This window comes from Chroicocephalus ridibundus, chromosome 5, assembly GCF_963924245.1.
Source record: "Chroicocephalus ridibundus chromosome 5, bChrRid1.1, whole genome shotgun sequence".
NCBI lineage: Eukaryota > Metazoa > Chordata > Aves > Charadriiformes > Laridae > Chroicocephalus > Chroicocephalus ridibundus.
Window position 1 is genome coordinate 55088692 of NC_086288.1, and position 17074 is coordinate 55105765.

The window sequence follows — 17074 nt, forward strand, 5'->3', positions numbered from 1 at the left end:
TTATATAGCAAAACAAAAGGCTTCTGGATACTGAGTCACTTCAATCAAAACTTACTTAGGCACACAGTTTAAACCCTTAGCACGTAGTAAGGACTGAGTTTATGCTTTAGCTTTTCCCTGAATGAGGTGACAATGCGGCCTCTCCTATCTTAACACTTATTTTCATGAGGCATTTGAGAAATTCAGTTCTTGAGATCTACGCTGACAAACTCTGATTTACTCTGGCTGACCAGTTAAAGTGTGTCTTGCTTTTGTTAGATGGGGAGGAGATGGGAGACACAGCAAGAGAGAGACAGGTTATCACAGGAATTAAGAAATGAGACAACAACAAAATTTCTATGATGTTCAAATATTGTAGTCCAGCTTTTTTCAATATCATATTCAAGTATCTATTTTAACATTAAGTTTCAAAATATACACGATATAGAAACTGGAAATCTGAACAAAACTCTGAAATAATATTTGAAAGTTCTCATTTTACAGATGTCTCGAGCACTTTGTTTTACAGAAAGTCTTAAACATATTTCCATTACGTTTTAGAATTAAAAAGATTTCTTGCAAACCAAGTACTTTGCCATCCCACTACTAGAGAGAGGCTTTCCATATCAAATTAATACAAGTCACTCAAAGAGTGAACATTTCTGCTAATAGATGTGAAGCGCGATTTTAGAGATAACATTTTGTGACAAATAAGTTATCATCCCTTCTTAACCTTTTTTCATGCTATCTTGTTAAAAATAACGTTCTCCATCCTCACAACGACCATGGTTAATCTGAAAAAGGGAGACTACAGTACAACCTAAGTAACTAATGCAAGTCTAGTTATTTTAACTACCAAGTTGGAAAGAATTCTCCATTTCCAGATATAAAATATGATGGAGGAAAAAGTCTAATAATAAGAATTACCAAGTAAAAACTTACACATCTCTATCAATAGTTTGAGAAAACTACTGATTACTTACAATGCCTAAAGTCAACAACATATGATGAGTATCTTTCAAAAGAACTTCTAGTTACTCCATTTCCTAGTCAAAATTTTCCTTTTAAGTAACCTCCAGTTTTTGTAATAATAATGAATGACCTTAACAAGGTCATTGTTAGATAAGCTGTCAACAGCTTAACAACTATAGGGACAGGATCCAATTTATGAAGTGTCATGTGAAGGAATGAGAATACAATAATGTGTAAACACTCAAATTTTACAAATTAGACTACCTTAGAACAGATACTCTTTCTCAAAATTCTACTCAGTGTGATAGTCACTAAACATTATTTTGACCTAAAATAGACAACAGAAGACAATAACCGAGTTTTGGGCTCCTGAAATCTAGTTAAGGAAAAGCAAGAACTTCAAACTTCAAGAAAAAGGAAGGAGAATTGATGAATGGATGAATGGAACACTTGAGGTCTGTTCCCCAGAGCAGAGTTGTTCTTGTTATTTACCTTAAAATAACCTTTTTTTGAAGACTAAATAATTCTTGTCTTCTCCATAAGTGAAATGGAATATGGGTATTGTAATAAGAAATACATAAAATAATAATAAAAACATAAATTTAAAAAAAGTGTACTGGTACTACAATAATGAGCGCCACACAAACACCTTCTTGTGACACTTGTGCCTATGGAAAATACAGCATGATAGTGTAAAATTACACTAAGATTACCAAAAAGTGCAGTAAACCAAAGGTGTAAATAAATCGCTCTTCAACGAAGCTTGATACAAGCCCACCAAGAAGTGCTAGCACATGTAACTGTTCTTATCAGACTATCAACAGAAAGAGCAGACTGGCTAAAAGCTCACGCCAGGCAAGACTTTTCCATGTCTTCAACAACGTTTTTTTCCTCCATAATTCCCCTTCATACAAAAAAAGAAGTTCTTTTAAGGAGCTTAAAAGTAAGGCCTTTTTTCCCCAATTGTTTCTGATCTTGGAAAACGGTGACCAAAGCCAAACCACAAAACCCACTGAATTAATCAAACATAACCTTATCTGTATTTTATCAGCACCAAGAGGTCTCTGAAAATTATGAATCCACACAGCAAGATTCTGAACAAACATATTTTGTCAATGAAAAAAATAAGTAGACTTAATGCTTTAACAAGTTTTCAAGCTTTCTTAAAGATATGCCTACTACCAACTCTTAAGTTAACAGAAAATATTGGAATAGGAGAGCAAAAACCATACCCCTTACTATTGTTCTTTCAGGTAAACTAAAGGTCCATAGACTATTTCTTGAAGATCATAAAAACGTAACTTAAAAAGGAAGCAAATTGTCTGTAGTCTTAAATCCACTACACTAGGGTCTACAATCTCAGTGGAGAAAAAAAAAAAAAAGTAAAAATTACAGCATCTACATATAGAAGGAAGTTGAAAACTTCTATCTTACTTATTTGTATAATCTGCAAATAAAGTCTCCCAAGCCTAATAGTTACTCTTTACACATTTTGATACATGTACTACAGAGAAGTTGATCTCCTACATAAAGCTGCATTCTACCTTTTTCCTTCCTTCCATTCCCATAAGGGATAACTTCTGTGTTTCCAGTGCTTCATTCTGCCTACTGATATATGTCAACAATTAGACCAAACACATTCTCACACAATAGTTAAGTCGTAACTGCTGTTTTATACAAAGTTTTCTCTATTATTCTGTGAAATATGCCAGTATATTACATAGTTTACAATTAACAGCTGTCATTTTCAGAAGGGTTTTTTTTTCCCACCACTATGGTCTTTGACAATGTATGACAATTTTTCAATGCAAGGGGAAAAAAAAAAGACTGTAGAATTCTTACGGGTTTATTATTATAATAATTTAATGTGGATATGAGTCCACATTTTTAACCAGAACAAAGTTTTTTAGAAGTAATATTTTTTCCCAGAATCGTTGTATTAAAAGCAGACAATCCTTCCTCTCCTTAACAACTACATCTAGCAAAAATACACAAATCCTAATTAGTGCAAATCAAAGTAAAAATTTTATCAAGTTTGGTTAACAAACAACATACTAAAAATTACATATTCACTTCAGTAAATTTCAGACCCCTCTAGAAGACTGATAATCAAAAGCACGGTCACATCATATGATAGTAACAGAAGTCCAAAATTGTTCTCATACATTATGGAGGAATCAGCAATTTTACCATCATTTCTTTTGTTTCTTTCAGTGAAAAATCTAAACAAATCCTTAACATACAAACCAAACACCACATAGTGGGGAGGGCACTGTCAAAGCCCAGAAACAGAAACAAAGCCTATTTAAAACCTAGCGAACAATAGAATCTGTGTCCTTAATAAATTTCACATGGCATTTAAAAGACATGTGAATTCAGAAGTAAAAGAATTTGTTATTTTTTAATCACATTCCTCAATAATTTAAGAAATTTACCTAATAAAACAGCAAAGCAGGGACTTGATTCATGGCCAAGGCACTGAAACACTATCATAAAAGAAAAAAAAAAAATGATAATCCCTGTGCTATAAACAAACCTCTCCTTCCATCCCAGTTCAGATAATTTCTGCCACAAAGCTTCAGAAGCACTGCCATGCCATGAGGAACACATTGAAACACCTGGCTGGAATCAAAGCAAGGAACACTAGAAATGGTCAGAAGCATAAAAGCAGCACTGTGAATTAATTTTTAGATATACACAGAATTTCCTTTTTTAAGAAGTATTATTGGGATGTGCAAGAGTGATACAATCTCATTTGTAATGGATATATGTTTTACAGCTCACTGATGTCTAACAAGGCTGGGCTTATGCTATGGTTCTAGTGTAAGTCAAGTCAAGTCACAGAACCAATAGAGGGGACAGAAACCAGTCTGTGGGCATTACTGCAGGATCTTTTTTTCTTGTAAATCTGCAAGCTTATTTTCATAACACTTATCCAAATGAAAATCTGAAGCTGCTAATCCTGTATAAAAGCTTAATGGAATTACTCAAAGGATTCAAGAGCTACCATATAAGCCTCATTTACTTAGGTTAGCAACAAAAAAGAACAGAGATACAACCAAGATGACATCAGGGCTGTCACCAGCCCAGTTCTGTAGGATTCTGCACTGGGACCTGCATTGCTTAAGCGACCTGGAAAATTGGATGGGCAACACAGTTAAGAAGCTACCAAACAACAGCAAGCTATCAGGGATATTGAATACAACATAACTGAAAAAATACAGACAGACCTCATGAAATTGGTCTGGGCAATAAAAAGGCAAATAAAATTCAGCATAGATAAACTTGAAGTGAGACAGAGGAGGAATAATAACCTCATGCTATTAATAGACAGAACAATGAGTTGTGAGCTGACTATTAATCTCAGGATCTATTTCTTAAGTACTATGTTAGATATTTCATGAAACTGTAAGCTCAAATCCACCAGTAGTCAAAAGAATAAGTCACAGAAACCTAAGTCATCCTTGTGTCACTGAATTAATGTTTCACACACATATTGTACATAACATGTAACCCTGGTCCTGTAATATCAAAGACAACATGCCTCTCCCTGGATAGAGATTGACTGTTCAGTATATTTTTTTAATAGGAAGTACCAATGAATTAGTAAGAGCTATGTACAAAACTTGACACAACAGGTATTAGGAATTCCTTGCCAAAAGATACTGAGGGCTCAAAAAAAAAATAAATTAGATGGGTTTCAAAGGAAATGGAACAAAAGAGATCCCTTGAGAGTTTCCAACTAGACAAACCACATCAGGCTCAGGAAATCCCCTAGACTGAAAATAGTGTGAGGCTGAGGGAGTATTCAGGAGAGGTATCACATATACTCTCCCTGTTCTTTTTTCTCCCTAACAACTCACTCACAGATGCTGTTGCAGACAAGTACCGGATTTGACAAAGTCTTTGTCTGAACCAGTACAGCTGTTCTTATAAAACATTCATGCTTACCTTAGTACAAGAACAACAATTAAAAAAAAAAAAAGGTAGCCAGAGGAGTTCAATTAGCTGATCCACTCACAGGACTGCACATTATTAACATATATGAACTTTGTTACAAGATGCCAGAACATCAATCCTGTTAGAGGGCAAAAACTGAGCTATGGGAAACAATGGACTGCAGAATCAGCAGCTGAGGCACCTGCACAAGGGGTTCAGCTGCGTATCCAAGATACCAAATTCTCAATAATCTGAATACTCTCCACTCTCTCAAAACAAACGTGTAAAATAAGCTGGAAAACGTACAATTTGTAAGTTGGGGGTGGTGGGGGTGGAAGGCAAGATGGAATCATAGGGTTGGAAGGGACCTCTGGAGATCATCTAGTCCAAGCCCCCTGCCAGAGCAGGGTCACCTAGAGCAGGTTACACAGGAATGCATCCAGGCGGGTTTTGAATGTCTCCAGAGTTGGAGACTCCACCACCTCTCTGCCTGTGCTCTGCCACCCTCAAAGTAAAGAAGTTCCTCCTCCTGTTTAGGTGGAGCTTCCTATGCTCAAGTTTGTGCCCATTACCTCTTGTCTTGTCCCCGGGCACCACTGAAAAGAGCCTGGCCCCATCCTCCTGACACCCACCCTTTAAGTATTTATAAGTGTTGATAAGGTCCCCCCTCAGCCGTCTTTTTTCCAGACTGAAGAGACCCAAATCCCTCAGCCTTTCTTCATAAGAGAGGTGTTCCAGTCCCCTAATCATCTTGGTAGCTGTCTGCTGCATGATCTCCAGCAGTTCCGTGTCCTTCTTGAGCCGGGGAGCCCAGAACTGGACACAGTACTCCAGGTGCGGCCTCACCAAGGCAGAGTAGAGGGGGAGGATGACCTCCCTCAACCTGCTGGCTGCACTCTTCTTGATGCACCCCAGGATGCCACTGGCCTTTTTGGCCGCAAGGGCACATTGCTGGCTCATGGTCATCCTGTTGTCCACCAGGACTCCCAGGTCTCTTTCAGCTGAGCTGCTCTCCAGCAGGTCAGCCCCCAACCTGTACTGGTGCATGGGGTTATTCCTCCCCAGGTGCAGCACCCTACACTTGCCCTTATTGAATTTCATAAGGTTCCTCTCTGCCCAACTCGCCAGCCTGTCCAGGTCTCTCTGTATGGCGGCACAGCCTTCCGGTGTGTCAGCCACCCCCCTCAGCTTTGTATCATCAGCAAACTTGCTGAGGGTGCACTCTATCCCCTCATCCAGGTCATTGATGAATATATTGAACATGGAAAGAGGAAAAGAAAAAGCATGACCTAGCAGCAAAACATACAAACACTGTGAAGAACAGTCACAGCTTATTATGCCTACCACATACCAAAATTTCATCACTTCACAGAATTGTAAGAAGATCTGGAAGTGGCTTCATAAACAGACTCTTTTGAAAGGGTTCCTATTACATACAGCAGACTTGTAAGAAGCATCTCTTCATAATGGAGACCTAGGAAGTGGTTCTTCACTACATGTAATATGACTTAAAAATTTAATTAATAAACCCTAATAGTTCGTAAGTTTTGCAGGTCATGGTTCAATAGGTGTCTTGGTAATTGAGGAAGAAAATTTTACCTTCAAGACAAAAGAATTGTTACTTCATAGCATCACTCAGGAAACTTTCAGGAGGTCAAGACTCAATACTAAAGATGTATTAAAAAAAAAATCAAAAGCAAGTACTTCATTGTGCAGCACATAGCCAGTGCTTCCATTTCAATAAACATAAGGGAGCCCAGAGCATTTCAGACAAAATAAAACCTGACCAAAAAAAACTAATTTCTGGTTCCGGTTTGTTGTGCAGTTGTACCAGGTAAGTGTAAGTACAGCATATCTGTTTCCCATGCCCCCCCCACCCGAAAGCATTATCTCTCAAAAAAATTTAGTATTAATTTTAATAAGGACTTACAACTGTTAAAAACTCCTTCAAGCATTGATCCAATTTAATAGATTGAAAGATTTATAGACTGTTTGAATCTAGAGGAGTGAATGCTGCTTCACTAATTTCAAATGCCCAGCTGCCATTAACAGTGGAAACATTTACATTATTTTAGTAAGAATTTGTCCATAGCTATCCAGTTACCAGTAGTACAGTCTGAATAATTCCATTCCGTTCTTAAAAAATGATGAATATAAACTGCCACGAGGCTTTTTTTCCAGTTTAGTTTGTTACTGTCCAGACTGGATTTTGAACTAAATTTCAAACCTGCTTAAAACTGGTGTTTGAAATAAATTTTACTCCTTTCTTTAAACGAGACTACATTTTTTTTAAATCCTATCTGAAAAAAATAAAAACGTACACATATCATGTAACTTAGAAATATGTTAGTTTTTTTATAAGTTTAAAAATACGAATCGGCATACAATGACAAGGAATTTAAGTAAATATTTTTCACATAAAAATGAACTTAAAACAATACTGCACATAACTGATAAAATTTGAAGTAATTACTACTACTGACACCACAAGTATCAGTTTGTAAAAACCAGAAGTGATGGTTTTCACACCAGCAGTAACTAACTTTCAAGAGAACGATACCAGCAGCAGCATGTTGGCAGAGAAACCTTTGTGGCTGACGACTCATAGGCTAGTTAGTGTAATACAAACTGCACTGTGACTCCATACTGCCAAGAGAGGATGGGCCTACTGTTTCTCCCATCGTCCCTTCCTGGCGTTCTCACCCTTCTGTCCTTGTACTTAACCCATCCACTGTGTGGTTGCAGAGACAAACTGGATCAATTTGTTCCAAATGGAAAAAAAAAAAAAAAAACAACCCTCATTTTTGGTGGGCCAGCCTTTAAAAAATACAAATAAGTGATCAACTCACCCCATTGCCACAGAATTTCCACATCTTGCATAAGAAAGGAAGTAGGGTTGCTCCTTTCAGCATTTTAAGCAGAAAACTACATTTTAGCTAATTCAGATGCAAATCTTTAATATCACCATTACTCTTTGGACCGTGAAGTGTGGAAGCCAATCCCGGTACTTCAACAGATATGATATGCACTTCCAACATTTTCACAGAGATTTACAACTGACCCATGCAACTGTACCCTGTACTTACATCATTCAGCAGATACAGCCTCAAAACAAACAAAACCCACCACAACAGTAGCCTGGAGACAACAAAGAAATTACTGGTTGCTTCAAGCTTGGTAAGAGAGAAGCAGGTGTTGCACTGTAACTAGCCTAGAATATTAGGGATCACCGAAACATGAAGAACCCAAGAGAAAGCGTGTGTGATAATGCAGAAGACCTCAAGAACACAGACGTTGCCTCAGCTCATACTTTACAGTAGTCCCCAACCACCGATGCAATTTCAGTATCACTGACATCGGATTTCAGACTCTTACATTTCTTTTTACCATTGAAGACATTGGTATGATTTCAGTTTTTCAATTTAAAATTGCAGACCTTATCAGTGTACCAGAGCAAAGCCAGCAATAAACATCTCACTCTCCCATTTACCTCAAGTCTATAACACACAGGGATTGGCTGGATATCCTGGGGAGAAAATACCTGTCTAGCTGTAACGTCAAGGAGGAGACAGTTAGCCTTTTTGTGTTCAGTCCCATGAGAATCTTCACAGGAACACTATCAAAAGCTCTACCTGTTACTATGTACACAAGCCACAGACCACACATCGTTGATTACCATCATCGTACTTCAGTAACTTGTTCTCAGGTTTGAGGAAACATAAATGGAGCTAATAAAAACCAAAACCAAATGTAACTAAGATCACAAAGGATACACACATTTTAAGCTCACCGAGACATTTATCTACAGGACTATATTTACTGGCCCTTCAATCACCTAGGATATATGCGGGGTTTAACAACACAACAGAGGATGCAGTCAAGTAATGGAAAGAACAGATATATGCTCTTGACTATTTTGATCACCCTCCTTCCTGCCCTCCTGATATCTTCAATTTACCCAGCTTTTAGTGCAGTTCAAAAACTACCTATTACTAACAGCTATTTGTCTGTGTTTGAACTCCCTTCCCAAGCAGGCTGGCAATGGTTTGGAGGCCTGAGCAGCAAGTTACATGTGCGTCCACTAAAACAGACCTGCCTTCAGTTTCAAAACGTCTCCATGTGTAGATGCAGAGACCAGCACGCCTCAAGGGGTGCTGACAGCCTCCTCTGAGGCACAGGCAGCCACCTGAAGGAATCATCCCTCCCCGGCCACCAGTGGCGTCACCCTGATAAAATATTCAGTGCTCTTCACATCAGCTGGAACACTACTGCAGCACCAAGTAGCCCAGTAGCCACTCTTTTGGTGCAACCATACAAGATTTATTTCAATTAATATACAATTCATTCTTAGGCATACATTGCATCTTTCAGTTGGGGAAGGAAAAGCAGAATGAATTATGAATTCCAAAGATCCAATAACCACTGCCCATTTAAAGGTGATGGTATTTCTCCAGCTATTTATACTCCAAAAGTTAATAACCCATAAGCACGGGTATATATATAAACATCTAAATAGTTAATGACCACACTACACATTTTATTTGATTAACTTCTTTAATTTGTATGAAGGTCTTCTCTCAATACTTACTATTGAAGTTTTCTATACTTGGTTTGCAATTCAAGGAGTTAATTACTACCTTTTTGAAAAGCTTAAAATAGCCTCATGAAGGGTTTAAAAACAAATATAACCATTGCCTAACTGTATAGTCTTTTCAACTGATATTTTCCTAAAAAAAATAAATGTTATCATAAATTCAGTTGGAAGTCACATATAGACAATGCTTTCACTAATAACTGTGTAAAAATGTACAAAATGTGTGAGCCACAAGAGGCTGGGCAATCGCAAAGAGTTCTGACAAGTTGAATTTGCAAGCTCTACAACTTAACCAGCAGAGAAGATACTGATTCTTCTGTACTGATACAGAAAATATGGCAGACCTACAAAGGAAATTGTTTCAAATACTTTTCTCCTGCACTTCTACTACCTCTAATTTTTAATCCAAAATGTTAGTAAATTAAACTCTGTGTGTTTATGAAATTGAGACCAGGAGACTCTGCAATTTTAAACAGAGGAACAATTCATAGGAAAGAACATATATTTTAGCACTTGAGTGCATTTGCATAAGCATTGTTTGTTCAGTTTATGTTGTAAGACCGTCAACTTTTTCTTCTTCTTTTACTATAAAAACAGTGGTGATACTTGTTGCCATACCATATCGCCACTTTTATGATTAAATGTGTTGCTTAAAAATACTATTGCTTATTTAAAAAAAAAAAGTTTACAAACATAACAGGTAGGACAGGTTAATACTGCTCTTAAAATAATAAGTTTGCTGTTTGCTACTTCAAATGACAGCTGGAAATATTATTTTACTAAAACGCAAAATACTTAACTATCACCATCAGAAAACCTCTTACAAAAACAGCAGGTCAGCATTATATTACTTCTTTTCAAGGAAGTTACTGTACTGTTAACCAAGGCATTTCTTTCACAACTGAAGAACAAAGTTACTAAAAACTGGAACTCTGAGGTTTCTCTTAAGCTGATCAGATATCCTGTTCAGAGAAGCTGGTGAAAAAATGATCTATATAAATATGAAAATTAAACTACTCTCTGAGCTTATAGAAACATTTTAAAACTCCTGTGTCACCCCACACAATTCAACGTGACTTTCAGCAAAGCAGCCATAAAAACTGCAATAAAACAAGAATTCCTACAGTTTATTCTGTTTCACTGTTAAGTGCAATAGTCAAAAAAGCAGCAGAGTGAACTTCTACCCCAGAAGACAGAACCAGGAGAATAGAAAGTCACTCAACAGCAACCTTTAGCTAATTAGTAACAGCTGATAGCTCAAAATCTTCAGCCAGCAGAATTAAAATACCATGAAACAGTGAAAGCTTCTCCTGAAGTTTCATAAGTAAAGTTATCAATCAGACAAATCACTGGAAGCTGGCTCTGTTTCTTTCAAAATGCTCCAGTGTCCTAAATTCAATGCAGTGTTTTAATGTTGCACTCCCACTCAGCAAGAGTCTTCAAATTTGTTTCAAGTTTGTAATAACAGATTACAGTGTCACAAAGATGTAGCGAGAATTAATTACTCATCCAACAGCAGCAATACGCATTACTGATTTCTTCATTAGCGATGCTTCAAGCAGCCTTTTTTCTTTAGGCTAATACAACACTTTATTTTCTTAAAAAGCACATATGACACATGCTAAATGACCAACATTATTTCCTTAATCATTCTGTATATGTTTTAGCACTTTTTCCCACTTCACTGTTGAAGATTATCTCAATCTAAATCCTGACTAAACTAACACTACCTGGAATAACCTTGCAGAGCGTATGGTACAACTCAACTCTGTGTAGTTTTAACATCAGAATGGCAATCTTATGAAAACTTGCTTTTTTTCTGGCCCTCAGCTACCCGTAGTCTCTTACTCTTATTTCTCTCTCTGTACTTTCTTCTACAGTCTATATATGCAAAATTTCTTCAGCAATGCAACTATGGCTCCCTTCAGAATTCTTCTGTAACCAAGCTAGTTCATCAAACCATAAAAACAACAAAAACCCCCACTCACACAATTTAATAACATATAAAAGGCACACAGCTCCTCCTTTCCATACAGTATCTTAAGGACAGGCACATTAAGACGAAACAATTTGCTTGGATTCACTCAGTGACAGAGCAGTTAAAAAACTGCAGGTGTCTTCAATCCTACTCCAGAGTTCTATCCAGCAGACCTTGTTCCTTATATAAATGTAATAGTAACTAGGGGAAGATTTTTAAAAGTTACAAGAACACAAAACTATTCAGATTTATTTTTATTTATTAACAAGTTTATTTGCACAGAGTGTAAATTTTCACATGCAATCCTTTCTAGAATAAGTCCTAAAAAGTTACAGACAAAAGTAAAATTAGCATGGTCCACATATTTGAAACTTCCTCCTCAATACAACAAAAAAGAGAAATTTAAACATCCCCCAAATTATATTAAAAATGAAGATTGTTACAGCAAGCCTGAGCACAGGCTATGCACAAACTCAGCAGGATATAATTCACTCATTACATATAACATCACAACAGTGAAAAATGAATTTAAATCCTTTATAATTGAAATTTCCACACTAATGCCTTAGAAATAAATCTCTTGGAAAGACAGATACCAAAGTGGATGTACAGAAGCTAAGTTATAAACACAGTCTAGATGATGCAGAAATAATCAATGAATAGTTTTACGTAGGTAAACCCAAACATTTGCATGTGAAATTATAAAGGAAATAGCAGATTAAAAATTAAAAATATTCAGTAGCTTCCAATTAAGCTTGAGAAATAATTTCTAGTAAGAAGTCCATGGAAGAATAATCTTTGTACTGAATGTTCAAAACACTCAACACTTCCTCCACCCCCACAACCACCACCGTGGCCCAGTGAAATACACATTCAATCCCTCAGCATCCATTACAAATACACCCAACCAACTTTTGGGAAAAGTAGAACAAGATGCTTTTTAGTAAAAATATTATAACTAGCTCATCTAGATCTTCTTCTACTAAAACACTCTGACAGTCCTGCAGTTACATAGTATTTCTGCCTAAAAAAATCTGGTAAATTATTTGCAAATTATGAAAAAGCATTGTTTTCCCTCCTACCAGCCCATTTTCTTTATGTCTGTAGATTGAAATGCAACTGAGCATTCAAATATTCATTTGGTATCATGAAATTGACTTTACTGGGAAAAAATTCTTAGGGTGGGGTTGGGGGGGTGGACACAACACAACAACTCATTTCTATAATTACATTTACAAATTACCTAACCAGCCTGTCACTGTTCTTGGACTAAAATGAAGGATTCCAATCTCTGTTCCACAATACAGAAGAAACTACCTCCATAAACAGAGCATATTAAATAGCTTCTAGAAGATCATTTGTATTCCAAGCTCCACTAGCAGTACAGATAACTAGAAGAGTTCCTGCTACTTCTCTTAGCCTACAGGAATTCTGAAGTCTTGCTGCCTTCATCACATTCTGCTTTACCAGACACTGTTACTCCTCTTACTATAGTAATAAGTTACTACTTTTAGTTATTAGCTACTGGTCATTATTACCTTTATACAATTTTAGGGTCTTCACATTATCAGTCAGGTATGCAACCTACGCTATAAATGCATGTCTTAAGAAGAAAAACAAGCTGCAATGGAATAACACGAAACAATTACACAAACTATAGAAAAGCCCAATTATATTTAAAAAAAAGCTCAATTTTCTTATTTTGAAGGCATTTAATGTTTAGGTGGCTTTAAAGGAAGTATTTAACACGTACTAATTTCAACATCTATTATTACAAATTTTATATGCTTCTTTACGCAAAGGTTAAAGAAGCAGCAAACTGACAGATGATTTTGCAAGGATTCTAGCTAAGTAGGCAGAAAGTCTATTCTGACTCTACAGATTCTGATTTCCACAGAAAATTCACCCGTGCTAAGTATAAAACCAACCTCTCGGCTTCCTTCATTCCCCCTATTCACCTAGAAACAAGATTCTCAAGAAGGACAAATAATGAAGTTACGAGCAGTATCTAGATCTTCCACTGTCCCTATTCCTGCTAGAATGCACAGCAAATGAGCAAAGGAAAATGCTGACATCATCTTACCCCTATGGAATTTCTCTTACTTGGAAGAATAACGAATAGCAGCAACAACAACAAAAGCAGTGGGGAACGCTGGCTATGAAATCAGCATATTAAGATAACAAGAGAAGTTTGAGGCCTCCAATTTTTCCTCTTGGGTCACATAGAATCTGTTTGCCCCTTCCCGTCCTTCTGATTCCCCTGCTGATGAGCAGAAAAGCTAGAGGGTCATGCATCCAACACAGATTTGCGGAATCTGTGCTCTCAAAGAACCATTACCCTTGCTGTGCACAAAACAAATGAACTGATAAAAGTTCTGTGACTGTACATGCGGGAATATCTGCTAAGCAGAATATGGCGGGGATATAAACTGCTGATGCTTTCAACGGACTGTACAAATCAGGATTTTCCCTATAATTCTTAGTCTTTGAAAATTGAGAACATTATAAATATATAGCATACTACTCATTTTATTCAAGTTATCTACATCCCCTCTTACATCTCAATGATCAAAACAGAAGATTCTGATACCTATATTATATGCTTTATTGATTGGAAGGGAGGGGTTGCACACTACCGTTTTAGCATATCCATGCTGACAAGAAACAGCAGATGGAGGATTAGTACAAAATAAAATCTGTACAGTTACATGTCAAGTAACGATCAAGTTCCATGTCATTTACTTTTAAAAGGCACATTTTTGTCTTAAACAATAAAGAAAAATGTCAATTTCAGACTCCCATGGATTGCGAGAAGCCCACAATACTTGGGTTTTAAGCACTGCAGTGAAGTAGTTTGTTTTACACAATTATCTACTGAATCACCACGAGCTCACTTTTGACAGCTAAGAAACCACATTTGATCAGCATATCTCACTTATCCCAGGAACACGGAATATACACTGTGCAACAGAAGGGTAGAAACCTAAACATCTAAAAGGGTCTGCATGAGGAACACCAAGTACCCGTACCAGTGTCCTCTGATCCCAGGCCTATAAAGTACAACCCAAATTACTAACATACGGAAAACACTGCAATATAGGAAGGCCTTTTCTTTGAAAGGGCAAGGAAATCATACTATTTTCACCCTTCAGATCAGTACCAGGTACTGCAATGAGCAATTAAAACAATGGCAAAACGGGGGAAAAAAGCTCCGCACTTTCTCTTTTCCCAAAGTTTCATAACGCGACTCAGTAACTGCATACTTTTAACCGAGTCAACGCGAGGAGAAGATAGCAATGAGTTTGCTGGAATGAAGTGTCAGTTCGTGTCACTTCTGCATTCAGCTGTAACCTTCGCCAAACCTTGTCGTCTGTGTGTCCCCCCACCCCCCCCCCATCCCCACCCCGCCCATTGCCAACGAGAGGCTGCGGCCCTGCCGGGCCCGCCCCGGCGGCGCCCAGCTCCGAGCGGCCATAGGATGCGGTTCCCATCAGTCTCCTATCAGCCCAGCTCCTCCTCCTGGAACAGCGGCAGCCCTAGCCTTTCTATCCGCCTTTTGCCTTCAATAGGCCCCTAAAGGACAATGCTGTTGGAAGGGGGAGGGCGAAGGGGGGAATAAAGAAAAAAAAAGAGGGGAGCGAGTCCCACCAGACCCCGTAAGGCCAGGGGTGGTTTCCACCCACCCCGACCCCAGGCGTCCAGCCCCGGCTGCCCCTACCCGCCCCGCAGCCGCTGCCGGCGCTTTGTACAGTCACGCACAGGATGAAAGGTCACGGCGTGAGCCATACCCAGCACCGGCCGGGCCGGCAGCTCCGGGGAGGGAGATGGAGGTGGCTGCGGAAAGCCCTGTCACTTCCACCGCACGGTCAGGCCGGGCAGGGAAGGGGCTGCCCGCCTCCGGCTCCCGCTACCCTCACCCGAAGCGCCGCATCCTCCGGTTTCCCCGTCCCACTGTGCCGGGTGACATCGGCGCAGGCCGGCACCCGCCACGGGTGGCTGCTGGGTGCCGCCTTCCTCCTCCTCTCCTCCCGGGCGTGACCCGGCCCGAAGGCACTGCAGCCCCGGCTCCCGCTCCAGGCCGCCACCTCCCTCCCGACCCAAGCCGCTTACCTGAGGCTGGGACCCCAGGGGCCGGGTGGGATGGAGGGGGGGGTAGGGGGCCGGCGAGAGCTCAGCTCCCAGGCAGGCGCTGGGACCGGGGCACCCCGGCCGGGCCCCCCGGCCCCGCCCCCGAGCCCTGCCTCGCCGCCGGCCTGCAGCCAGCCCCCCCCCCCCCCCGGCCCGGCCCCTCGCCTCCCTGTCACCCCCTCCCCGGCCCCTCTCTCCCGTCGCCGCGCTTCCTCCCCTCTCCCCCCCGCCCTGCCCCCGGCCTGCCCGGCACGCTCCCGCCGCGCTGCGGCAGGCGCAGCCCAGAAGCGGGACGCGCCGTCCCGGGAAACCGTCCTCCCAGCGCCGGCCAGGCCCGGCCCCGCAACTCCTCCTCTTCCCGGGCTGTTAGCGGAGGGGAGAAGCGGGCCGGCGCGGGCCTCCTCGGCCGGGCCCCGGGGGTCGAGCCCGCCCGTCCCTCAGCGCAGCGGCAGGAAGGAACGGGGTGGGGGGGCCGGGGGGGCGCCCGCCGCTGCCGCCTCCCGGCTCCGTCCTCCCGTTGCCACGGGGAGGGCGGCAGCCACCCTCCCTTCTTCCCTCCCGCCCCGTCCCTCCCTCTGCTCCCCGGGCCCGCGGCGGGTATTTACCTGCCGTGACGGCGCAGAGCGGGGCCCTGGGGCCTCTGGCAGCCGGAGGAGGCGGCGGACTCCGTCCCGCTGCTGCCGTCCCCGAGTGAGGCGGGCGGGACGGAGCCGGGACCTGCCCTGGGAGGCGTTACGTAAACCGGCGGCGGCGGCGGCTCCCAGCGCCACGGGGAGGGAGGGGGGCCGGTCGCTCCGTCACCCGGCAACAGGACTCAGCGCCCCGGCGGACCGCGCCGCAGGCTCCTCCCCGTATCCTTCCGCCCAGAGGGCGGCCCGCATCCCACCGGCTTGCGGGGCCGCGCCCGACCTGGCGGGGCGGCCGGGGGCGCTCCGAGCGGGAGGGCTTGGTCCCTCTGTCCCCCTCCCGTAGTGCCCGGGCGCTGGCGAGCCGGCTCCATAGCGGGAGGCCGCGCAGGGCGGGCGGGGGGAAGGAGGGGTAGTATGCCTTTGCCCTGGTTGTACAGCCGCGGCCCGGCCCCGCCCGCCGCCGGGAGAGCGCCGCGCTGTCCGCCGGGCGCCTGAGGAGAAAAGGGGCGGGCGAGGCGTTTGAAAGTCACCGGGGCGGCCGGCGGGGAGAGTGCCTGTGAGGGCCGCTTCGGCGGTGGGCGAGGGGAGCGGCGCCGGCCCGCGGGGTGCCCCTGAGGCGGGCGGCGGCCCCTCACCTCACCTCTCTGAGGGAGCTGCCGGCGGGATCCGGCCTCGCCCCTCGGGAGGGCTGGCGGCCTGGCAGCGAGGGAGAGGGGAAACACCCAGGGCCGGGGCGGGAATGCGAAGGAGGAAGTGGGGGATAATGATGGAGCGCGGTGGCGGTGTTTGTCATGCGAGGGCCTTTTGAAATCCTTCGCGCCTCTTGAGGGCAAGGTTGGCAAATAAAAGTTTATT

General features: G+C 41.9%; 1 protein-coding gene across 3 annotated transcripts in view; it reads right to left on the reverse strand.

Moving 5' to 3' along the window:
* The window catches only part of KIAA0232 (KIAA0232 ortholog), a 72014-nt gene extending 55622 nt beyond the window's left edge, over nt 1-16392 (reverse strand). For 2 of the 3 annotated variants that reach the window (XM_063337231.1, XM_063337229.1), the window contains exon 1: nt 16196-16391. The gene's annotated coding sequence lies outside the window, so the exon portion shown is untranslated. Of the gene's footprint in view, nt 1-16195 lie in introns of all 3 variants that reach the window. The other variant, XM_063337228.1, reaches the window with a different exon arrangement.
* Between the last annotated feature and the right edge of the window lie 682 nt (nt 16393-17074).